The following is a 26,447-nucleotide window of genomic DNA, read 5'->3' as shown; positions in this document are numbered from 1 at the left end:
AATGTTTCTTTATAAAATAGTTCCTTCTCTTTCAACATATTTTAAATGGTCTCTACACAGTTGTATTTCCTCTTAAGCTCTCTTACATGATAATCATGTTATTTAATTCTCAAGAAGTGAGCATGTGAAATTAATCTAGTCATATGATGGCAGAAATCTTTCTAATTTTATGGACTTCTGATTTTTTTTAACACTTGATGACTGCTGTAGAAGGCAAAGAATTGACCCTTAAAGACAGTAATTATGCTTTCTTAAACTTAGAAGTATTGTAGAAATCTTTGTGTATGTGTCAATAAGTTAACTTAGAGCTTCTAAAATCCTTATGTTAGACTATGTATTCTTGATTTCCTAGGATCTCAGAAGTACAAACTCTATTATCCTTGTGAAGCCATCTGGTAGAGTTTATACCAGTGCACCACCTCAACTACCTTAAATGATGCATCTCTGGGTAGTAACTGATAGACGGTTATAACCTTAATTAAACAGTGTCTCATGATTGGAAGAAGTCTGGTTAGAGTCTCTACTCTTTCTGAACATTTAATGAATAAATCACATTTCTTTGAAGGGTATTGGAACGGATGTTTAATCATTGGTATTAGAATCATGTTGTCACACTGAGGACTGGAGAATTTGAAATGATTCTTTTGAAAGCTTAAACCTTTGCTTTATATATCTCAACACTTTTTTTTTTTTTTTTTTTGTCCTGTTTGGACAGTGTGATTAAAATAATCTGTGGAATTACTTTAAGAAGTTATTTACAGAATGCTTAAGATACGGAAGGGGATCTTGAAAGGAGAGTGCACAAATTCAAACTCTGTAGGACATACTGAACTGTACTTTTGTTATGGACAGTATAAAATCAATGTTTCCTTCTTCTGTCCTGGAATGCAAAATGAAAGATATGTTTTGAAAGAAAATCCATGAATTGAATATGAGCTACCTAGAGGAGACTGCTGTTACAAGTGTATTTTGTGTGAAAATAATCTGATAGTGAGATATAAGGGTCAGGAACCTTTAGGAAAAAGAATGCAGTGATGTATCAAGGAAATTTTGAGCTGTTTGTTTTCTAATTTATAGTAGGACTTTGGAGAAATTTGTTTTCTTTTCACATGTGCCTGTAATTCCTGCAAAACTAAATATCCGAAGTATGGGGAAATAAAACAAAACAATAAGAATTTCATGCTAATGATTACTTAAGGTATCATGGCCTGTAAGATTCATTTACTAGAAAAGAAGAGCTATGGCTTTTCATTGGCTCATGATTGTACATGAAATCTAAAACCATTGTCGAAGAAATAGGGAATATTAGATTACTTTCTGAGTGTTGGAGTTCAAAAATAATAAGTGTAACTCTTTTCCTTATTACCTGCTAAACAGCTTGAGTTGAGTTTTGAAAGAAAAATATACTTCGTTTCTTTATGAGTATATATCCCTCAAGGGTAATCCAGAAAAAAAATGTCTGCAGAAATCTGATGAAAATTTGGGAGTCTAATTAATTCCCTATCCTGCAAGAATGCCTTTGTCAAGCTTGTCAGCATGGAAGCAGTACACAAGCTGGAAAACATTGATAAAACATGACAAAGAGCTTTTAGCGTGTTTGATGTGTCATTCAAGTGTAAACAAATGCTGCAGCATAAAGCAAGAATATATGACAAGTAGACGGGAAAACTGTGGAAATGCCTTCCCCAGAACAACAAAATAAGCAAAAAGACCATTTTAAACCTACCTTCCTTCTGCACTGTACTTGAGAATGCTGTGCAACACAACGCTTGCTTTTTGCTTCTGAATTAAGGCTCGTAAGCAATGAACAATAACAACTTTCAACAACAATTTCTGTTTTGCAATTAATAAGAGCAAAGTCAGCAATTCTCTAATTAGCTGTTCAGATAAATATTGGCACAGGTACAATGCACTGGAATTTGTTATCATGAATTGTATGAAGAAAAGGATGGGTGTGTTTCTGACATGAAGGCAGTTGCTTCTAAAGTGCTTACTAAACTGAATTTACTTCAGAGTGCAAGGAATGAAAACATTTCTGATGATATTTTTAGAAAGATTTCTGACAAATACTGAACTGACTTTTTTTTTTTTTTTTTGTTAGTATCACTGACTTCTTTGTGCTTCATTTTTCCTTTGGGGAAAAAAAATCCCTCGAATGTGAAGAAAAATCAGAGAAGGAAAATAAGATATACTCTTTTAATGTAGAAGGAACTGCACCACTGTGAAATTTTCTGATTGTTGACAAAATGTCTGTGTGCACTAATGGCCAATAATAACATGCATCTAAAGAAGAAGTTATGATGTGCTGTAGTATTTTTCATCAGTTATATTGAAAGAGGAGGTGGAGAGGATAAAAGTCTTAAATTCTAGCAAGTGTGAGCATTTCTTCTCTCATTTAATATCAAATTATTCTGTAAAGAGACAGATGCCCATGGATCATGCCTCCATATCTCTCTGACCACCCATCCTGTCTCCCATTGAAGTATGCATTAAGCTCATCTGTTGTGAAATAAATCCTCACAAATCTTTCCAAAACAGACTTAAAGGTGTAATAGACTGAATTAAAATTGAGAGAGGCATATATTTTTTTAAATACTAGGTAAAAATACTTAATGCTGATGAAAGGTATTAATCCCTTGCCTGAAGTAAAGGTAACTTTGAACTATAAATAATGTAATACATTTTAATCAGTTTTATTGCAACAATTTTATCTGTGAAAGAAGTTATCTTTAAAGTTCCTTAAAGTAACTTGGAAGAAGGATATAATTCACTTCAATAGTACTGTAGTGGTAAATTCTCCTTAGTTTGGAATCTGAGCATGTTAGTAACTGCATACTTTGTTACTTCCTTTATGAAAAAGCAACTAAAAAAGTAGTTACTTAAAGTGACAGCAAACAGAATTTTAGAGGAACAGCATTTGTTGTTTAAAAAAAAAAAAAAAAAAAAGTTGACTGAATATTTGCTCCAAAAGCTATGTGATTTACTCTATCAAAACCTCATCTCAAGCAGAGAACCAGCACAGTGTTATAGAGCATTGAATCCTGTTGTCCTTGCTTATATTAGAAAGATGACACCTAACACGGTTTTATATTTTTTGATGTCTGATATGTAGATATGTACAAAAGTAATTCCTTCTATAATTTCCATGGAAACGATCACAGATAAAAAGAGCACAATAACACTGTTTAGCAGAATGAATTCTCAGCTACTCCATGCTATTTTTCAACATAATCAACGCAATCACCACCTTTTGCTATGTATTTTCACCAGTAAAGAACAAGAGCCTGCATGCTATACTCAAAAAAGCTGCACCAATATAGGTGACTCGCAGTCATTACTGCTGAAATGCACCACACATCTCCTTTGGTCTCTTTAAAACTTAAGTGAGGATCGTGGAATATTATCACTGGATGCAAATTTTTCTGCATGGAGGAGTTCAGTGACATGCCTTTTCTTCATATGCCCTTCCATGTTAGATGCCATTTGATCAGGGGTGAGGGAGAACACAACAATGAATGGGACACATTCTTTATTATCCAGTTTCTCGTGTAATGCTTTGCATTTTTGAAGCAGTGATGGAAAAATGTTAAATGTGTCCATACTTTGGAACGTATGATAGATTTGCACAGCTGCTTGACTTCATTTGACAGCATTAAATATGATTTAAAATAGTATTTTAAAATATTTTTCATCACAGAATGGTAGTATTTTATATCTGCTAGTATTCTAGAATAAATGTTGCCTAGTAGACTGCAGAAATAAGTTCAGTATAAATACTGTGAATGAAATCAGGGTGTAGCTGAGGAATACAGACAGTATTGTTCTCAATTGCTTGCTCTTAACACTTTAAGCCTGTATATGTACTGCAGGCTCTGAAATTAATTTGATCTTTTGAAGAAAGAGTTCTTACGTTGATAATCAGAATCAATTTGATGCTAACTAATTTCAGACAATTTCCCTCATTTGGCAGAATTGAGAGAAATGAAATAGGAGACTGGAAGTTGCCAAATTGTTAGTAGTTTTTTTGGGAGTTTCTGAGTTATATTAATATTTAATGTATTAAGGCTAATCTTGTAATGATGTATATATTTAGAATTATGTTGTTTGGGCATTTTTTGTTTGCTTTTTTGGTGTTTATTGTGAAAGTAAAAATTCTTAGCAGCGCAATACTTTACAGGAAAAATATGTTACAGAAATATTCCTTGGAGTAGGTGGTACAATTGCAATGCCCATTTAATAATGCACATCAGATTTTTGGAAGGACTGTGTTATACCATAAACTGCAGTGCTTTTTACAGTTGGTTAGTTTATTCTTTGAGTTGTTTGTATTCAAGAGCACTTTCCTCTTGGTTAGTTTATTCTTTGTTTGTATTCAAGAGCACTTTCCTCTTTTTATTATATACTTGTTAAATATTAATAAATAAAATCGATAAATTCAAATGTTCCTCTTCTTGCTGTAGGTTTTGTTTTGTGCCCAGACCGAACATGGATTGATAATGTATGCTAGTAAGAATCGCTTGTGGTGTAACACCAGTTCCTGAATCAGAGTGAGGTAAAAGCATCACGCATATTGTGACACATTTTAGTGGGATTTTCTTCTCTCTGGTTGATGGGCTGCTAGTAATGCAAGAGGCATGCAGACACAATGTGATTAAGTGTGACCATAGATGATCATCTTTGTATGCTGCTTTGTCATTCAGAGTAAAATTGTAGCTTCATTTGTAGCTGTGAATGTAAGTCTCTAAATGTAGACTATTGGGAAATTTTCCAGTGTTAGAGGAATTTTTCCTTTTAGGAACTTTGTTGTTTAAATGAGGTAGACTATCATTATGATAAAGTACTTTAATAGGAACAGTCTACTTGTAGTAGAGGGAGCAAGGGAGTAGAGTAAGAATGCTCTGTTATTTCTTCTTTTTCGGGGTATGTATGACAGTTGCTGCTATGATACTCTTTAATGTTGGGTTCTCTAGACTGCCTAAAAGTAGGCATCAGAGGAAAGTGGGAAGATTCATGTGGTCCTCAGATTTCTCTTATCCAGATGTTTTACGTGATGTCTAGGACAACCCTGCCTGTGGTAAAACCAAGGATAAAGTGAATAGTTAGAAAAGTTGTACTTTCCACAAGCTGTTGAAAGGGTAAAGTGACACAAAGGGTGAGGTGAATGTTCAAAGTCTCAATCACAGAGAAATACTGTGACTCTTGAAAAAGACTATACCAATAATAGTAAATATAAAGGAAACCTACTTTCAGGTCAGTTGTTAGAACAGTTAGTATCACTGTTTGTGTTGTTGATAAAGATGTTGAAGAGCACCAATCCCAAGATGAACTTCTGGAGGACTTTGTGACCAGCCTCCACCTTGCCGTTGACAACAAGATTCTGAATATGACCATCTGATCAGTTCTTTATCCACAGGATAGTCCAGCCTTCAAATCCAAATCTCTGAAATTTAGAGATAAGGGTGTGGTGCTGTGATCATGTCAGACCTTGTTCAAGTCCCGGTAGACAACATCAGTTGCCTTTCCTTTGTTCACTGATGCTGTTACTCCACTGTAGAAAGCCACCAGATTGGTACGGCATGACCTGCCTGTGGTGAAGCCATGCTGACTGTTTCCACAACTTGTATGTGCTTTAACATGTCTTCTAGGAGAATCTGCTCTGTGATCACCTCACCTGAAGTGAGGCTTACTGGCCTGTAGTTTCCCTTCAATTCATGTCATTTGGCCCTGTGGATTTGTCACGTTCAACCTTATGAGAAGAGCATGGACTTACTTTGCTCTTAGAGCAGAAGGGATTTTTCTTCCCTGATCCGCAACTCAGGATCACCAATTCAGGGATATGAGATGTGAAGGAAGTAATTCTGCTGACTTCTCTTTCATTTGTATTTTAATGACAGCTTTTTACAATCATTTTAATATAAGCCCATCCCAAAATAGATACCTAGAATAGTTATTGTTATTGAAATTACTTCTCTAAGAGGCAGGATACAGTTTAACGTATCTACAATGCAGACTTCATAACGCAGCAAATGCTGACTCCTATAAAATGCCAGGTAGTATCTATAATAAGCAGAATTTATTTAGGGACGATGAAAGGCAAATATTAACTTTGGCAAATGAGGTTAAGAAGTGGAGATACAACACAGCGTACAAATGGTGAAACACTACTTTTCATTTATAGTATTCCAACCCTGAAAGGGGAAGGAACTCATTAGAAATTATTGAGCTTTTGTAAACTCTGTAACCTAAGTCAACTAAAGAATTTTTATTCCTTAGGAACATTTTTCAGACCAGATGTTACTGCTAATACAGTTCATTCCTCCCACTTAAGTGTTTGTAGCTCATAGTCTACTTGGATGTTGTTTCTCGTTATGTATTATTAGTGGTTCTGAGAAAAAGATAGATTCTCCTATTATTGCTTTATTTGTAGTCATTGTAATTCACACTGAACAAACTTATTGAATGATTGTGAAATAACATTACTGATTTTATAGAGGTATAAAACTGCCATAAAATATTTTCTTCTCGTAAGCAAGCTTATCTCTTGAAGTATTATAAAACATAAATTCTTACTTATCTTCTAGTAAAAATACTATGCTATCTGTTATACTAGACTAGAAATTCAAGACAGCAAAATCCTGTGTCAATAGAGAAAAGCCTTTGTAACAAAATGTTAGTGATTATTGCTTTCATTTGTAGTCAGTTCAGGTGCCATAATAATTCTGATGGAGTTCCACTTATTCAAAAGGAAAGGCTTTTTCACAGTTTATGCTAAGGACTTTATGGATAATTAATTGTAATGCACACCTTAATACTGAAAGCACTTTATTTGTGCTATCATTGGCATTTGGGATAGTATATGAGTATATGATATAGGATTTCTTTTTATACGTTATGCTGGAAATTAAATGATGGCTAGCTTGCAAATAGATCAGATTAGCTACTACTCTTACTAAAGCAAGATATTTCCCACCATTATCCATTATGCCACTACTGTTTAATTGTGCAGTTGGACTACAAAACTGCTGAAATCAAAGCTTTCTATGAAATAATTGTTTAAATAAAGCATGTGTGTGCAGCACAGCTAATACCAAAATAAGTTATTTAATTGGAATTTACTCTAGAATTTTCTGTTTGAGATACAATAGTATCTCAAACAGGGACATTACAGTTTTTGTAAGGATTATATTTTTAATGTAGACAATAAAGTATTTGTTATAATGGTTCGAGGATTCTGCATAGTTTTATCACTTTTAGTTTATCGTTCTGCATCCTTTGCACTTGCAATATTGAATTGGTTCCTCTTCTTTCTTTCCTTCCTTTGTCATGATCATGATGTATTTTTCCTGAGCTACATTTAGACTGAAATGAGTAAGTCTATGACACACTGACTTCGGATTAGAAGCAAAATCTTCATTTGTTTTTCACTGTTAATCTAAACCAATTAATAAAATATTAATTGGATATATTATTAATTATTAAAACTACTCAAGAACTAGGAATATTAGACCTGTTTTCGTTATTTTAAAAGTGGAAGATAAAAAGCACTTCCACTTTTCTTCTTAATAAAGAAAACCAGCTCTGCCACATCGATTTCTAAGTTGGCTGCTGATGTTCTACTACTGTTTGTGGGGAGACCAAGTATTCTGCCATACGACCTATCATTCCATTCTTGAAGAGCGGAAAGATCTTTGCCTCTTTTTTTGTTTTGAAAGTGTTGTGGTTTTAATTTTGCAATATCTTGCTGATGATGTGCTGCAATCAGAGTTCACTCTAAAAACACTGTATTGGGAGATAACAATCCATGAGAAAACCATGTAGGCAAACTTCACTAAATGAATATTGTCTTAAATGCTGGACTGGAAATGAACAAATTGACTACAAAAAAAGTTGTTTGACTTAGGTAATCAATCTTTCTCCCTCCTGTGTTTTTAGTCTATAGGCTGCACTTCTGATGGGTGATGGATGAAAGGGGAGGTGTGTAAGGAACAACTAACAGGACAGCTGAAAGTACACTGACTTACATATGCTACCTTGTTGTATTTAGAAGATATTCTGCTTATGTCATGAAGTGACTGCAGTGTGACTTAACAGTCTGGGCCTTTTAGCCTGCATACTTATCTGGCAAGTAGTCTGTGTAATCTTCATCTGAACGCTACAGATATTCCAGGGTAGGAAAGGAGAAGATAAAGATAGGAAAGGTGTTCTATTTTACTTTTTTATACACTCTTCTGAAAAAGGATTTGAAAGTATTCTATGTGAAATGCCTTTTGTCAGTGATGTGTACGTAGCACGTTAGTGGAGAATGGAAATGTCTGAAGCTTCGGTGACAGGCTGAGAGGCTCTCAGAGCAAGAGCAATGCTGTACAGGCCAGGGGAGCCACAGAAGTGGTTATTTGAGCATGATGAAATAGCTTGAATAAACCTTTGCTATGTAAGAGGGAAAGTGACACCTCTGAGAGACAGCAATCTCAAATTCTGAGTGAGCTTTTCCCTTGAGTGCAGAGAAGCAAGCAAAAAATTGTCTCTTGATGAAACATGTAGCAGATATTAGCAGATATTGAGCTATACTTCAGAAAAAGAATGCATGCATGCCTCAACTGTGTAGCTTGTTTAGCTGATTATGTCTGAAAATGTACGCACAAAGAATGCTTTGCTTAGTATCCTGAAGTGGATGGTTTGTTAATGAGTCTTTAACATTTGATTTGACCTTTCAATGGGCAATCCATGTACATGCAGAATAGCATTCTAACAATCTGTATCCACTTCCCTGTATTTATTTAAATGAATCTTATTTGTGATTATCTTAATTATTGGTCTTTTCAGTCACCTTTTTCCTTTGTCTTTTGATCAAACTGTATCTGTAGCAACATTTTTCTCTTCAGGAAGCTAAGTCACTGAAGCTTGAGAGGCTTGAGTCAGCCAATGAGTGACTGTGGGTTATGTGATTCCTGCTATGCGTGAGCTGCAGAATTTGTTGTCTGGATGAACAGAAAACAGACTTCTGTGGTTATGTACCCTAGACTCTACAGTGCATATCTATTTTCTCAGAAGTTATACCACCTGGTTTTTATTCAGTGAACAAGAAAGATGAAACATTCTGTCTACTTTTAGGTGCTGGCTTGAGATCAGAGTGAGCAATCCTTTCCAGACGTAGAAGTACTTCTGGGAAGCATAGCAGGTAGAAAGCGAAGGGAATTTAAGCTCATTTTTGATACACTCTTCTGAAAAAGGATTTGAAAGCATTCTATGTGAAAGGCCTTTTGTCAGTGATGTGTACGTAGCACGTTATTGAAGAACGGAAATGTCTGAAGCTTCAGTGACAGGCTGAGAGGAGTTTAAGCTCATCCATGGTCAGTATAAGGAAACAGCTAGGATGTGAAGCATCTTCACAAGCCTATTCAGTTTTTACACCATCAAAGAATGCTGTTTTTGTGTTCAAGATCCGCAGGTCCTCTGGAAATGTCATTTAGGTGGGGAAGGCTGTTGGAGGAAGCAGGTGCTCTGCAGAGGTGACCTAATGTCCTGCTGATATAAATGGAAATCTAATTCTACTTTGATTTGACTACCTTACCTTGTCAGTTATACTTAATTTATGGCCCAGCAGTAGTTTTAGAGTATAGAAACGTCATATAACTACATAGGTTGCTCTGAAAGTAATGCCTCCAATTTATTTCTGTGGAAAATATCATAGATACAAGGAGCACAAAAATACTACTTGATAGAGCAAATTGTTAGCTACGACACATTATTGTTCAGCATAGTCACCAACATTTGCTATACCTTTTCTCCAGCAATAAATGTGAGGCTGCATGCTGTGCTGTAAAAATCTGCAGCAGTGGAGGTGACTCACTGTCTCTGTCAGCACTGCTGAAATGCACCACTTCACTGTGCTCACATCCACTGCTTGGTCTTCATAAATAGTCAGCAATCACTGATGAATATCAATTGTTGCAACTTTTTTCTATGTGAAGGTGTTTGCTGACGCACCTTATCTTCATACATGCTTCCGTGACAAATGCAATTTGGTGAGACTGCCCCACTGCTGCCATGTGTCACACAATAAGAAAATGTAAGAGTACCGGTGAGAATTATTCAACATCTGCTGCCATACCATTTCTGACAATGTGGACCAAAATAATAAATCAGGAGGCCTTACTTTTGGAGTACCCATTGTAATCAATCTGTTCCTGTGGTAACAAAAGCTGTATATGTAACTAAGGTAATTTATCTCTTTTCCAATAGTTATTATGAATACCCTTTTATCCAGTAGCATCACAAACTACAGTACACTGAATCATACTTCTGTAGCAGGATAGGTATTCCAGTTCAGAATGCCTGTGAATTGGAAGAGTAACTGTACGACAATTTCAGGTTATAACACCTCAAGATTTCACTTCAGTGCAACTATGGTTGTGCCATTTCATTAATATTTGTTCATAATACATTAACCAGCATAACAGAGCTTGAACCAAATTCTAGGAAGATGTAATTTGCAAGCACATTGGATCAATTATTCACTTTCTCCAAAAGTGTAGCAAGTGGGTGTGATTTAAAGGCCAAATATCAGTAAGCTCAACAAATTCATTGTTCACTGCAACTTTTGGGGAGGAAATAATACTTCCTTATAAATAGTCACAAAACTTGCAGTAACAAACCTGTCGTGTGCTGTTAGCGAATTCGAATTGTTCTCTGTGGGTAGTATTTTCAGATAATATTTTTGGTGAATTGCGGCCTTTACTCCTTTAGTGAGATGGTAACCATCCCTTCCTCTGTCATTCACAAGCAAGGCATGTGAACAAGTTCTTTAAGAATGTGCAAGTCTTTGAAGTGATGTTATCGTTTTACACTATGTAAATTAATTTGAAAATTCAATTTTTCAATGAATTAACTAAAAATTAAAAAAAAAATTCAAGGTTAAATTAGTACTCAAAGCTGTCTGCACCCCTGAAGACATAAGGCTTGCATTAACACTTCTGCTTTTGCCATTTTCCATTCAGTTGTTCTTACAGTTTTGGCCAATAAGTCACAGATTTTCTGTTCTTTAGTTTCGCCTTGGAAGCTTAATGCAAGCAGCAGACAGTTGAATGAAAGATGATGTCATGGGCATCCATGCTCCAGGAAAGGAGGAAGGGGGAAGATAGGGAGATGGGCCCAAGGAGGAAAACAACAATGGTAACAAGCTAAGGGAGAAAACTAATATACTAAATACGATATTGGAATTCAGGGTAATATAATATAATGCAATATAATTGGAGTTGAAGCTAATAAAACAAATGAAATGTGTGTGCAAAAAAATCAAAGGTCTTACTGTAATGCTGAAGGTAAGATGGCTAGGGAGCATGCACTGCAGAGATGAGCAGAAAGGAAAAGGGAAATCTCATGTCTACCAAACAGTTTTATCTTTCCCTCTGAATAGAAAACAGAAATGGAGTAATGAAGTCTTTTGGGAACTGTAGTTCTTTCTTTCTGTTCTAATAACAGGTGCCTGTACCACAGGACTATGGACAGTCCACAGAACTGGAGCATTAACTCTTTAACATCCAGTGCACTATCTGATATTATGGTGTGGAATACCAATAACAAAAGTCATAAAACCCCGACAGAAGGAGAAAATACAATAATTTTGCTCGTTTTCTTCTGCAGTTCAGAAAATAAATACATTCATGGCACTCCTTCTGGCAGTGTAGAACTAGACAGTGAACAAAATATCCCATAAATCATAAGTGTTGTCATCTTCATTTTTTCTTCAATCATCTCATCCATCTTCTTTTTATCTCTTCTGTGTCAGAGGCAGAGATGAAAATAAAGGTAGAGTATAAGCTTTTGAGTGCTTTTCTGATTGTCCTGTGACTCTTGAAAGCTCTTTATTTAATTTTATATACTGACAGTGACAAAGGAAGAAGTTGAGTTGATAAGAAATCTTTTGATTTTTCAGGTATAGCTAGCGAAACTTTGCTCTGAGGCTGAGCTGCACATGACCTACCTGAGGAGGCAGAAATATATTTAGGAATGAAGGGCAAATTTTTCTGTGGGATTTTATGGGTGATGTTTTACTTGTACCAAGTACTCTGAACGCCTGATAGAGGGATTAATTTCTAGTAAAATCTTTGAATATGTGTTACTGCTGATACCATTACAAATGTTAAAAGCTTCCTTCCCTGTAGCCATGTGGAAAGATGACATGCTGCTGAGAAGTAAACATAGAGAGTTACATTAAATAGATTTTGATAGCCAGAGGTGGAGGAAGCATTTGGAGGATGAAGCATTCCTAGGATACCTGTTGTTAGATAACTGTAGTTAAAAGGCTTAATACCAGGCTCTTACAGTGTTTTCAGAAGATTGATGGTGCTCCTGTGCATGCTCAAAGTTATTAAATAATAATTCTTAATTATTAGTGCAATTGTGGCCATGTTAAAAAGAAGGTGTTATTAAGATCTGATAAGAAAAACCATTTTATTAATACTCTTAGAATAACAGTCTCAAGTGATTTATCTCACTTTAATAGTGCAACAGCACACAAATCTGCAAGGTATACTCTCATTATTAAAGCCTTAGTGCAAATATTTAAACATCTAATAAATGAAAGACTTGACATTTATTAGAATGTAGATTCGGGAAGGGCTTAATAATGCTTTTAATGTAACTTGACAGCACTAAAAATTGTACATTAATTCTATTATTGGAATGCCTTAAAGGAAAATTACAGAGCAATGAAACTTTCATTTGTACTTTCCTTCCACCTTCCAAGTCTCAAATGAATTCTGCTGTGATTAGAATTTGGTCATATATTTAGAACAAAAACAGGATACTGAATCTTAGTGTAAGTTTTCCCATAGACAAAGTGTAGAAAACTCATATAAATTCATTTAAATAGTAATTGTTTTTGTGACAATTATTGACCTATGTTTAGAAACAGAACTAGCATTTAGTGTCTCCAACTAATAGATGGGAAGTTTTCTTTTTTTTAAAAAAAAAAAAAAAAAAAGTTTTAAAAGGTTTTTTTTTTTTTTTTTTTTTTAAAAAAAAAAAGACACTTTAACCTGGACAAACTCAAAGCAGAATTATGTAAGTTGAAGTTTAGGATAACATCCTTCTGCTCATTCTTTTCTTAGAATAATGAGTCTTTAAAGAGTCTAAGGTTCAGCATTCGTAGTATTTACATGCCTGTGTTTAAGAGCACAGATTCCTTTTTTTCTACTGCAATCAATGCATGTTGATTATTTTCTTTTGAGAAGGAAAAATGTATGATTTCATTGAACAAATGTATTGAGTTTAATATACAAATCTGGGACTATCATTTCTAATGTATTTTGTGCAAGCTCTGGAATTGAAGGATTTTAGGTTTTCTTTATATCTCAGTGTGAAGTCATTACTTTCAGTGAGGTTGTTCAAGGCTTCCTAGTAGTAAATGCTGGATATTCATCTTCAGTGAATATTCACCATTCAGTGAAATGAGCAAAAGCATGAGCTGAATCAGTAATATTCTGGGGGCTTAGGGAGGGGCCAGTGATGTTTGAGGCAGTGAGTCTAGGAAGATTTTGAGACATGAATGCTCGGAGCTGTAAACCTTTGAGATTGTGATGTCTGTGCAGTTACTTATGGAGAGAAAAGTCAGGAGTAATTAATGCATCTTCTAATGCATTCCCATCCACTTCCTTGAGACACAGAATAATATGAGCTTTTCTCAGACTTCGGAGGCACATAATTGTACAACAGCACTCATTTATTTTCCAAGCTGACGGGAAGAGTTTGGAATGAAGGACCTGTACTATCATATATGTTTTCTCTCTGGGTAGCAATGGGAGATTGGAGAAGGCCTGAAAAAAGGGACTTTCTATTCCTGTAGCCCCTGGCATTGCATCTCCTTGCTTTCATGTGCTGATGCCTATGTTGCTTTTTTTTCATTCTTAAAAAAAAGTTTTTGAACACTGCTATTCATTTTAATTGTTACAAATCTTTACAGTTTAATGAATGACGGCTGTTCGTGTAGGTTAGTTCTAGACAGCAAAAAAACACATTAGGGTATTCATGCTTCTTTTTTCCATTTAACTTAAAAAATGGGATTCTCTCAAGCTGCTTCTTTTTAGAAGAGTACATATTGACAAGCGACAGTTCTTTAATGCTTTCTGACAATTATAGTGATTTTTGCCAATTTGAGCTGCCTGGAATAATGACTGTCTGTTAAAATAAACAATTAATGAATGTCTCCAAATGACCTTTTCGCAACTACTGTCTTTTAGAGTCAATATTAGCTTCTCTATATCATTTTCAGCAATTTTCTGTGAAATTGACAATTTTCTTCTAATTTTAAATGTATAAATGTAAGTAATGTAACTGACAATTTGTATATAAGTTAGTTTGAATAATATTGCTAGTGCTAATCTAGTTCTGTGACTTACCATGAGCAAACAGGTTTACCTCAGCAGGTTTAACTGTAGGGATAGAAGGAGTACTAATCTGTGTGAAAATGTTTCACGCAGAAAACTAAGAAGTATAAAGAGTTGTTCTTTGTATTTTCACGTCAGCACAAATGCTCCTGGAATAACCCAATGGCAACATCAATTTATAAAGGAAACTGGGAGTGTATGTGAGCAGTAATGGCTGTGCTGACCTCCATTAAAGTCTCACCTCATTCTTGATTTTATAAATTCTTTTAAAATATTTTAAGGCTCTATTTACTGATTCATGTTAAAATAAAAAAGTGCAAGTCTCAAATCAGTGCCACTTCTCTGTAGACACAGGAGAGAAAAAGAAATTTCTTCTAATCAACATCTGCGGTGTGCAAGCATTAGGGAATGAACTACAGAGACTTTGGATTACATACATCATGTAGGTTAAGAGCCTTTGAAACAATATTCAGTCCTAGAAAATAGAATGAAAAACATGTTCAAGGGGCAGAAGCTAGAATTCACGAGTGAAATTTCTATTTCAATAGCATAATTCCTGTAGGGTCCATTTAAGCTTCTTAGTAACACAACTCCTTGTAACGTATGTATTAGTGTTTTTTTGTTCCATGTAATATATGCTATATATATTGGACACGACAGCAGTATTACTTTGGTTATAAGGATGCAAAATGATGGATTGGTAAACCCTTCAGCAGATTTTGAAAATTCAAGGGGAAGAAAATGAAATAGGACAAAATCATATTTCTATGACTTATACTTTGCCATTTAATTGGTCTTGAAGCTTAGCAAATAGAAAAGGTTTTTAGCCCTTGAGGAACAAGCCAAACATGAAATATTTTTACAAAAATGGCTCAGAGAATTTCCAGTAAAAGAAAAGAAAAATGGCTCATGGAGCATACTTGCCTGCTATATTTTTGGTCAGTAGCAATTAAAACACAAACTGTAGATTATCCTTTGAATGGGAAAAACTATAGGTGAACAACACAGCTGCCTTCATTCATCAAATGGATAAAAAATTCATCCTGCCAAGCATTTGGGTAGTGTCACTTTATTCCCAATTACCTATCAGCAGCTTCCAACTCAAAATGAAAATATTTGAAGGAAGACCATAAGCTTAGTTTTGGAAGAAAGCAAATATCTCACTCATTTATTTAGAGAATTGTTCTGAGGCTGGTGAGAGAACTTATCTTGTTACACTGTATAATCAAAATTTCATGTAAGTGCAAAATAATGGTTAGAGAATTAAAACTTAAACACAACAAATGCTAGCCTTGGGATACTGCAAAATATGGTGTTCTACAGGAAAATATTATGTTATGAATTTAAAATTACATTTCATTTCTGCAGTATTTTGCTATAAATATTTTCATTAACCTGTGTTTTTTTTTAATTATAAACCAATGGCTCTTGCTAAATATTTTTAGCCATAAATTCATGAGTCTCTTCACGTATTTAATTGAAACTATTCATATGTCAAAAGTTAAACCTGTATGTTAGTTCTTTCAGAGTAGAACTACAGTAATCTGTGTTAAGCAGTTGTTGACTTGTAATATATTGCAATACCATTCTAGCTTTGTTTTTTTTCAGGGCATAATATATAATGTTGTTTAATTTTAATCTGTGAAACAAATATAGAATGCATAATCTGAAGTTCAGTGCAAATAGATTAAGCCAAGTACTCCTGTGGCATGAAGGACACCTCATGCTTCAACACTAATAAAGTGGACATGCATCTTGGAAGGTTTACAGATTTAACTCTGGTTCCATGTTATAGAATTAGACTTGGGAAGATCTGTCAGATTAATTTAGAAATTAAAATTTCAAATTTGCTTTCCACACAGAAGCATTAGCACAAGCAGTGGCATTTCTTTGTTTGGCTGAAAAGAAGGACTGAAGCTGTTCTGGGATTTCATCTTACCTTCTGGAAACCAAGTGTATTCTGTGAAGTCTGATAAAAAGGTGGGCCATATTTAGTTATTTTGTGTGGTGAATTTTAAATTAGTCTTAGTTTTGAGCTAATTTAAATTAAGAAACTGAGAATCATTCATATCCTTTCTCTCAACAATATGAAAAGAAAAATTCAGTATAAAATGTCCTTTATTGTTATGATACACACTATAAGAAAGCATTCTGCAAATATATTATATGCCTGTTACTTTGAGTCTGAGATGATCTTTGATATGTTCCTTTGCATAATATAGCAGAGCACTATGCAGCTGTGTGCTTTTAATTATCATGTGATTGTTTTGATGTTAAAATGTGGTTACTTGAAATAAAATATTTTATTACATGAGTTTTAGTTGTAAACCTATTCTTGATATTGTTTGTTGAGGTCAAAATAATACAATCTGTATCTTAGTGTACATTGGCTTTTGACACTGTAAAGATAATTTAGAGTAGAATGGATATTGATAATGCTAGATGTTGTTCAGAAAGGCTGTAAAATCACCAAGCTGTCACAATTGTTTTGTTTCTTTCTTTTTAGTTAAAAGCTGTCCAAATAGGTGAATCATTTAAAGTAATGCATACGTAATACCTCAAAAACCTGAACATTAACTGTTGAATACTATGCAAGTAAGAATTCAAAGTCATAGTTTTCTGAAGATTTGGATATTCAAAATGACAGCTGAATATTAGTGTCTTGTACGTGTGTTTGTTTTTTAAGTTAACCTCAAAAATATTTCTCTAGATAACACTTTTTCTGCCTTGGTATTTAAGTGCAGACTTCCTCAAATGCTGAAATAGAGGAATTCCTGTGCAATGAAGTGATGACGCTTATTTTCACTTCAGTGTTCTTTTTATTACTGAAATACAAAAGAGAAGTCCAGTTGTGTTTGCATGGTCCAATTACTTGTTGTATAAATGAGTAACTTTAATATAAGAACATGGTGAATTTTGTGTTCAGTGTGTGCAAACAAAATTAAAGCAGATGAGAAATATTGTTTATTACTAAGTTATTTTAAATACAGAAAGTAAAATGGTATGCTATACTGGCTTTCTTGGCAAATTACTACAATGGACAGATGGTTTTTCATTATCTGTTACACAAAAATACAAGGATTGCAACTGTATGCTTTGTACTGATACTTATCATCTGTGTGAGAGTAATTTTCAGGCTGCTTGTCCAGAAAAACGTTCTAAATCTTCGTTTGCATCTGCAGAACATCTGTTTAAGCTAGGATTGTCAGTGTCAGGTGTTTTATTTGCTAGTAAGCCACGGGCTGTTTTAAAATCTTTCCGAAGCCAAATAAATGAGTACAGTATAGAATTTCAGGGTTGTCATCCAAGGTTTACAGTCTAGATGTTTTCCTCACATCGGATGATTTGTAAAATCTTACTCAATGCTCATTCTACTTCTGGTAGCATATGGTCTTAAAAATTAGCACAGGAAAAAGCAATTTCTCTTTCTAGTAGTTTGCAAACGATGGGTAAAAATATGCATTCGGTTTAGATATTTATTTAAACAATGCCTGATAGCAAGACAAATTTTACACAGTGAAAGGCCTTGTTATAAACATCTTTGTAGGATGCATGCCTCAGTTAATTACTCTAAGGAGGGAGGCAGTGAATTTCACATCTACGTTCACATTTTTTAAAGATACAAATGACCGTCTCCAATTGAAAATCTCAGTATAGAAGTCACAATAGATAACTAGGCACATTTTTTAGTTCCTCTAGTCATCTTATAATCAACAAACTGGCAAATTTATTTAGAATTGAGAAATGCATTAGAATCGACAGAATCAGTCACATCTTTTTTTTATCAGTTCCTGTTGACATTAAGTGGAAGTGGCTTGATAGAATGAATATTAAAGAAGAATGGGGTTTTTCAAGCGCAGAGGTAGCAGTTCAGTATCTAAGTTTCTTTGACTTTGGATAGAATTGGAATGGATACAGACCTCATGTGTTTTGAAAATAAAATGGATAACATTTGCTAACACATTTACTCATAGGTATGGAAGACTGTTGATAGGTCTGAAGATGAAGGTAGTTTGACTGATATCCTTGCTTTTGTGTCACTGTAACTTTATGACTGAAAATGCTTTAAGCCATTTTCTTTTATTTTACTTTTTGAAATTAAACATAAACATCTTTCCTCACAAAAATGGAGATGCCGTTATTACTAATCTGGAGTTCTGATATGTAGTACCAAACATACATATTCAGCCTGCAAATTTGTCACATGGACTTGAGCATGGAAACTTTATTCTTTATTCTTCTCTGTATACTGAGCTTCACTAATATGTAACATTTAATATCACAAAGAAGTGGCTTGAGATTTCTCAATCAGTATTTTGAAGTTGCTAGTTTCTGAGACTGTTTGGAAATCCCATCATAACTATGGTGTAATTAGAAATTAAGATGGAGTTTTATTTATACATGCAAAATAAAGAATATGATAGTGACACAAACTGATCGTATTAGAGCCACCAGCTACAAAAGTTAATTTTTCTACCTACCAGGTGCTTTGCTTGAGGTGTGGATGATATGACTAGAATTGAGACCATGATATGATATTTGTCTCTATTACCCTTGTCTTCATAATTAGAAAAGACTTATTCGAATTTTGTTTTATAGCATGTTCTGGTATTTGTCAGTGAAACAGCTCTTAGTCCATAGCAACATCTCTGCTTTATTCAGAATATTGTGGTCAGCATGTGCTGAAATGTAAGCCAGTTGTTTCCTTACAATGCAGTCTTCAGTGAAGTGATCGTATCTTTCATGAGATCACTACATTTTCTGGAAAGAGAAGAAACATGTACACATGCACAAAACAGTGCACACACAAGAATGCTGGAAGAAATTCTGCGCTAAAAATTTTGAGCATGGCATCATATGATATGGTATATTCCTTTGGTCCATTTGGGTCAGTTGTCCTGGCTATGTCCACACCCAGCTGCTTGTGCACCCCATCCTTTTTACTGGGAGATCTGACTGAGAAGAAGGTTCTTGGTTCTGTGTGAGCACTGCTCTGCAACAAGTTGCTAATTATCACTACTAATTTCATCAAGAATCCAAGCACAATGCAAAACACAACACCATACTAGATTCAATGAAGAAAATTAAATCTGTCCTAGTTAAAACCATGTTACATGTGTGTTCTAGACGTGAGAAAATTTCATTGCCTTTATTTTAGTTAAAGTGTTCTGAAAGTGCAGTTTTTATTTCTCCCGATGAACTGTACAGGATTTTTCTCTTCTGCTCTTTTTCAAACCCATGGTAAGCATAAATGTACTTTCTGACATGTATTATTAAGACATACCCAATTACCCTGCCTAATCTTTGGATCTCCTTAGTTTGCATAACGATTGATATTCAACTCTAATGTGAGGAAGCATACTAAAATAACTGGCTTAGTCAATGATTCAGATGGCTAGTGATCTTCAGCTTGTAGATGCAAGTGCATAAATACAAAAGTTTTGTTTCTAGATCTGTTCTGAGATTGCATCTCGAGTAAAACCTTGTGTACACCTTCAGAGATGCCCTGTGTTTCATTTACTCTGGTCTTAAAAAGTCTACTTCAAAAGTCTAGTTCAAAAATGTGATTCTTAGATTCTTTTTTTGTCCTGGTTTCAGTTTTTGCTAATAATGTTTCCTAAGTGCAGAAATTGATAATGTTTAGTGCTATGACTGCCACAACTGATGAAGTCTCTTTTCTTAAATGCCCTTCACCTATTGTTCTTCGTTTTTGTACAAATTTGGATTTTCATTTGGGAGTGCAAAAGGAAAGTTGCAGAAATTGTGTACATTTGATAAAATGATGCAATCATCATAATTGCTCTTAAATAAGCTGCCTTTGAAGATTCTGGAATTATTGTACAGATAGCTTCATTAAATGTCAATAATAGCACTAGGTGTAATTGGATGATTTGAAAGGAATTTTTATCTTTCATATTTCATAATTTGGTTGTTATACTTGTCACTGTAAAGTAAGATTAAAAAGTAAAGGGTACAGGAAACCAGTCCTTAACGTTTCTTCTCTACTTCTCCATTTGTAAATCTGTAATATTTCAGTCTAAAATGAGTAGGCAAAAAGGTGGAAAGTCATTTAATAAAAAATCAGTCTGCTGAAAGTTTAGGTTCCATAACTTTAGATGCTATTTTCAAAATTGTAAATGATGACATAATCAGACTAGACTTTTTTTTAAAAAACTTTTTTTAGAAGGCTTTACCAAATTTCACCTACATGGTATGTTTCCTTAGATTTTTCTGTTTATGAAAAAAAATGCTCACTGTTCCAATCTGAATTGTTTAATGTTTTTTGTTTTTATCCTTGACTGAAATGATCTTTTCTACCTCCCTTGATTCAACATGAACTTTTAACTTCAGTATGAGCTTATTTTCTGAGCTAAGGATTTATTTGCCTACATCCCCCCTTTACAAATAAAGTTGTGTTTCTCACCTTAATTTGATCAAAGATCAGCTTGTAGGCATGTGGAATGAAATCATTCAACCACACATACTCCTCATCTTCTAAAAAAGCAAGCTTTTTTTCAAGGTATATTATATTTTGTGTCAGGATTTCAAATAGAAGAAAGACATAGAGTAGATGAGTAAATGAGTGTTCTATTGTATTGGCAAAATTAAAGCAAGTATTAGGCTTTTCTCTAATATTATATCCTGTAAAAATAAACCTGTATTTGTATAAACCAAATGATACAAATTTATAGTAATTGAAGTAATTTAAGGTGTTATGTAGAGACTGTACCATTATTTGAATTAATTCTTTGAAAAATAAGTATCAAGAAGGACAGAAATGAATACTTAAAACACTATTTGCAAAAATGCAACATTAGTATTATATTTGCTCATTCAGATAACTATAGCAAAACCAAGTATATTGACTTCAAATATTTAAGCAGAATTTTTACAGAGAAGATTTTACTTAAAAGCTATTTAAGTAGATACACTTTTTTTTCCTGTCGATAGTGGAAAATTTGGTAAACATACTGTAGTATTAAATCCAGTACTAATTTGATGCTTAACAAGTCAAGTTAGGAATTACTGGGGAGATGATTACACTAGCTTTCATAATACTTTTCAATCAGTGGCAAATCTATATTGTTTTTAAACTTCAGTTTCATCAAGTGGATTTCTAATGTTGAATCTGCAGTTTGAATGGTGACTTGTACCAGTTGGCACGAATAGCCAATTGAAGAGTTTAATTAAAAAACAAAACATGCTCTATTGGGAGCACCTCAGTGTGTTTGCAGTCCTTTTTTTTGTAATGCCACCTTTTAGCTTAAAAATAAAAATATATGGTTCTCCAAGTTTTGCAAGTAACAAAAGAATTTTTTTGTGAGTTTTTTTTTTTTTAAATGATGTATATAACTTGGTATCACAATATACCTCCAGTTTTAATATGCCTAAGTTTACTCAAAACTCTCTTTACTGGATGTTTGCATCTGTTGTCCTTATCCTTGTTGTGTTTGGAGTGTGCCAGTTTAAAATACTTAGATCTACATTATGTGAAATTCTACTAACTTCTCAAAAAGCTCTTCATGTATATAGCAGAGATCTTTCCTTAACAGAATGTGTTGCTTTGAAAAGGTCTGGACTCCCAAATAAAAAAGAAAATATATTGTTGATTTAAGAAGCCAAAACAAATAGTTCTATGGTTTTAAGTAATTTAATTAGTCTTAAACATATATTTTTTTCTGCTGAGTAATAATGAGTTGTTTTAGATTTATATGTAAATGCTTTGTAGAACTGTCCACAGTGTGTTCCAATCCAGCATTGTATAGGATGACAATAGTGCTCAAAATTCTGCAGCTCTAAATGGATTTTTGTTTGCCCTTGAATCCACTTTTCCAAATAGCTCAACAGAAAGTTTGATGCATTTGGACTAGAATTAAAAACATTATAAGTTACTTTGTTCATTTTTGCCCTTACTTTAGATGACTGTTTTTGAAAGGCAATACATTGGATTATGCAAGCTATCTGTATGTGTCGTGATACTACTACAGTGTATATTAGGTAAAACAAAAATATCTGAATTAGGCATTAGTTATTATAGTACTGCTGTATGTCTTCTCAAGAACATTTTCCATAGAAGCTGCATGGCTTGCATTTCTCTCCCATTAAGGTTTCTTTAGCCTAATTCAGCAAAATAGTTGAGCAAATTAGTAACTGTGAGGACAGGAAGGTCAATGAGTCTACTTAAATAAGGTAGGTGGTTAAGTACCATCCTGAATCAGAGGATTTTTTCTGATTGTGTGATATATGCTGCTACGTTAGTAATTGAAGATGTGTTCCCAGAAAAGCAAACAGTTTCATCCTATCTGGACCACATACTTTGTGTATTAAAAGGAGAACTGTAATTTCTTGTATTGAGAATGACTCTTTGTAGTAAAAACCAGGATACTGAAAAGGTTTTGGTCCAACTGCTAATTTGGCAAGATGCTATGAATAGACTTATTCTGCTTTAGTTGCACAACTTCAATTACGGTGTAGTATACATTAAATGCTTGTGCAAGGAAAGGCTATTAACTATAGAATATAAAAAAACAAATTCAGAAGAAAATCAAAGCTTATAATTTGCAATCTTGCAATGGTGTACTGTTTTCTTAAATACACAATAGTGTATTTAACAGAATTGTCACAAATTTGTTGATCTTCACAATACCCCATTCTTTTTATGATTATCGCTAAAAGTTTACTGTTGGTGGTTTAATCTTAATGATCGTGGCGTTTTATTTGCTTATGGAGAAAAAACTACATTTATTTACTCTGATACATTAGTTAATTCTACATATACATAGAACTGAGCTCTGGAAATTGTGGAAATAAAACTTGGAAATAGACATGAAGGTTACATAAGAGAAAAATTTATAATTGATTTTTTACAGCAGTGGGAAAAGCAATAACAGTTTTTGACCATTAGTTATTGGTGCTTAGCTTTAAGTATGCTTTGGCATTCATAATGTGAAGCGATAAGACCTTTGCTTACATCAGTAGCTTTTTTCTAATGTTAATGTTGTGAAAAAAGAGTTTATGGGAGAAAGTAGTAGAACAGATACAAGTAGAGCATTTTACGTTCTGGAAAAACATGGATTTTAAACGCTAAGTCTGAAAAATGTTTAGATTAGTTCCAACATAGGAAACATGTAGAAAAGAATCAGTTCTGTTGATTGTCATATCTTCTTCCAAATCTTTTAAAGCTGAATAAAGTTTGAATATCCCATCACGTATAACCTCATTTCATACAACAAATGCATTAAAATGCATGTAAAAGTTTGTTCAACAGACGAGGAATGAGTTCTTAAGGAGGCTGTATTGTGTTATTTTGTTGTTGTTGTCAGTTTCTTTAATTGTGGATTGATTTTTTTTTTTTGTGTGTGTGTGTATACCTTAATTTTGATAAGTCCCTGGTACTACAGATAGTGTAAAACTAGAATTAAATCACCTGTGCAAGACAATAAAAGGATAATATTTTATAATTTTAAGAAAGAATAGTTTCTATAAGGAAAAATTAGCCTTAGCTGTAACAGCAAATTTCTGTGTACATCACTGGAAACTAGGATTTTCAGTCTTCAACTGAAACATTTGTGTTTATAGGATGCATGCAAAGAACTGAAACGTTAGTGTGCTTTATAACATATTGCATAAAACAATCAATTTCAGTTAAAAAAAATTACCATAATAAAATGCAAGAATTCTAAAACTATAATAAAGTTAATACATACAGTGTAATTTAGTCAAGAACAAGAAATAGGAAAGTATGAGATTTTACCCTGAAGCAGCTTTCTGGCTGTACATCTCTACTGTTCAGCTGTTTGTCCTAGAAGAAGAGTAAGATTCTATTTATATATATATATATTTTTTTACACTACTTTATAACTAGTTGTTTTGGTGCTATGGCTTTGTATTTTAGAGAAAGTACTTTTTAAAGTTTTATAACTGAAAAATATGGGAATTCCTAGGATAACAGTATCAAGTTAAGTGTAACTCTTGACATTGCATGAAATGTTAGTGTTTTCAGGGTTATGGCATTTCTTTAACGACATGGTTCTTTCCTTTGAAAACAAACCTTGCGCCAAAATTTAATAGAAAAAACAACAAAACTTTAGGTAGAACTCAACATTGTTCCTAATAGTTCCAGGCATATTGTGCTAAATACTGTTTCAGGATAAAACATACAACTCAAATTTCACTTGACTGCATCCATGGTAGAGGAATAGAACTCCTTTATTTTTCTTGGTGAGACTGTCACATGGTCAGGTATTGTGTGTTCACTGGAGAAACCTGTTTATGTACTGCTTTTACCTTTTTAGTGTAAGGAGAGAGAAAAGCTAGGAAAGAGGAGCTTTGTCTCTTCCCTTGGGCAGTATATTATATGCTGCAAATGTGTTTGGTATAAGGTGTTAATTAAAGATCCAACTGAACTGATGAAAGGTATTTTCTCCTCTTCCGTATCCAAGAGAATAATTTTCCCCTGTCCTTAGTGAGTCGGTGTCTGCATTGCCCTTTGGCAGTCACTTAAATCCTTAGCTGACTGAAATGTCCTCATTTGCTTTATTTTTCTCAGTCTACAGATAATATTCTTATTTTTCTGAAATTTTAATACCACTCTAAGAAATGTTTTGCTGAAGGAAAAGGAATCACAAAGCATTGTTTCACTTGGGTAATGGGAACTGAACGCATCATTTTCTTCATGAATTCTGCATGTTTTTCCATAAGATAATGGTTTTAATTTATTTACGAGGATGCCATCCCTGTAGAAATAGCTGATAACAGATACAGAGGTGTTTAAATCTTCGATTTTGTGCAGTTAATCGATGAGAAATAATTGTAGATGAGGCAATTAATAATAGAAATAACTGTAATTAAGATTTCTTAGAAGTCTTTTTAAGAGTTGCTCAGTTTCTTAGTGTTTGTACTGCTATGTACCTATCCTTGCTTCCATGTATAATGTGTTGTGACATGTTGAATGCTATATATTTCTGATGATTTTTCTTTAGGAATTTGACTGAGCACAGTAACTGTAGCACTTGTGCATGTGAAATCAAATTTATAAAATTAAAACGTAATTAGGATGTAATCTCTTTCATATAAATTCTGGGTAATATTAGTGTGACATAAGTTTTACTTCTACTCTTTCTAAGTTATGAGTTGTCTTGCTAAAGAGTATTAAAAAAATCTTTGTTTAATCCTTGCAGTTGGATCTTTGGGGACAGCAAATAGCAGGGGATTAAAGAAAAGAGTACAGCAAGAATTTGTTAGGAAAATCTATAACAGAAGGATTAAGTAACTGTCCCTAATGAGGCATCTGAATGTATCTTTTTTGGCTGAAAGACAGAAAAAATTGTAATGTAGCTTTAGTCACTGGGACCTGCAGGGTCAGCTGAGTACTGGCGTTTAAAATGTTATGTCACTGGAAATGCTATTGCATAGGTTCTATTCTTTGTCCCATTACTGTTTGCTTAATAAATTGCAAGAGAATTTGGGTGTGATAATCTCTGTCTCAAACTAAATGCAGTGCAGACAACTAAACTTCCTGATCTCCTGAAGCATCTGAGCTTTTCTCTAAGTCTGTTTACAATCCTCTGTTGCCTGCAGAAAGAGATTTCTTAAAACTCGCAGAAAGACAACAGAATTAAAAAAAAAAAAAAAAGCAAAACAACAGTATGCTGAAAATGATAAAACCTTCTAAATGGGAAGAATGACTATGAACAGGCAGTGAGGCAGGAACTAGCACATCAAAGAATTTAAACTAGTTTTAAATGTTTGCTGTTTTGATGTGTTGATAATACAGCATGAAACTGAGTTATGTTTTAGTTGACAAAGCATATGGCTGCACTGTCAGATGGAAACATCATCAAGAGACTTAGTGAAGCATTATCCAGTGATCTTCAGATAATCTCTTAAATAAAGAAAAAATTTGGAGTATGTTGATAAGAACTTTGTATTTTAAAGAGTATCCTGATTATTTACTACCAACTAACATTAACTTTAAAGTCATTTGAGGCATAGCAGAGGTAATTATATTATTGCGCCATGAGAATGCAATACAAAATGTTTATCCAAATATATTTTTTC

The 26,447-nt window shown here is 33.8% G+C and overlaps 1 long non-coding RNA gene across 1 annotated transcript in view; it reads left to right on the top strand.

Moving 5' to 3' along the window:
• LOC128080496 (uncharacterized) overlaps window positions 1-26,447 on the top strand; it is a 36,097-nt gene that overhangs the window by 8,499 nt on the left and 1,151 nt on the right. The window contains exon 2 of the long non-coding RNA XR_008206704.1: window positions 16,250-16,367. This is a non-coding gene — a long non-coding RNA (uncharacterized LOC128080496). The remainder of the gene's footprint in view (window positions 1-16,249; window positions 16,368-26,447) is intronic.

This window comes from Tympanuchus pallidicinctus, unplaced genomic scaffold (genome assembly GCF_026119805.1).
Source record: "Tympanuchus pallidicinctus isolate F22 unplaced genomic scaffold, pur_lepc_1.0 scaffold2, whole genome shotgun sequence".
Taxonomy (NCBI): domain Eukaryota; kingdom Metazoa; phylum Chordata; class Aves; order Galliformes; family Phasianidae; genus Tympanuchus; species Tympanuchus pallidicinctus.
Note: the sequence above shows the minus strand (reverse complement) of the source record. Positions and strands in the feature narration are given on the sequence as shown.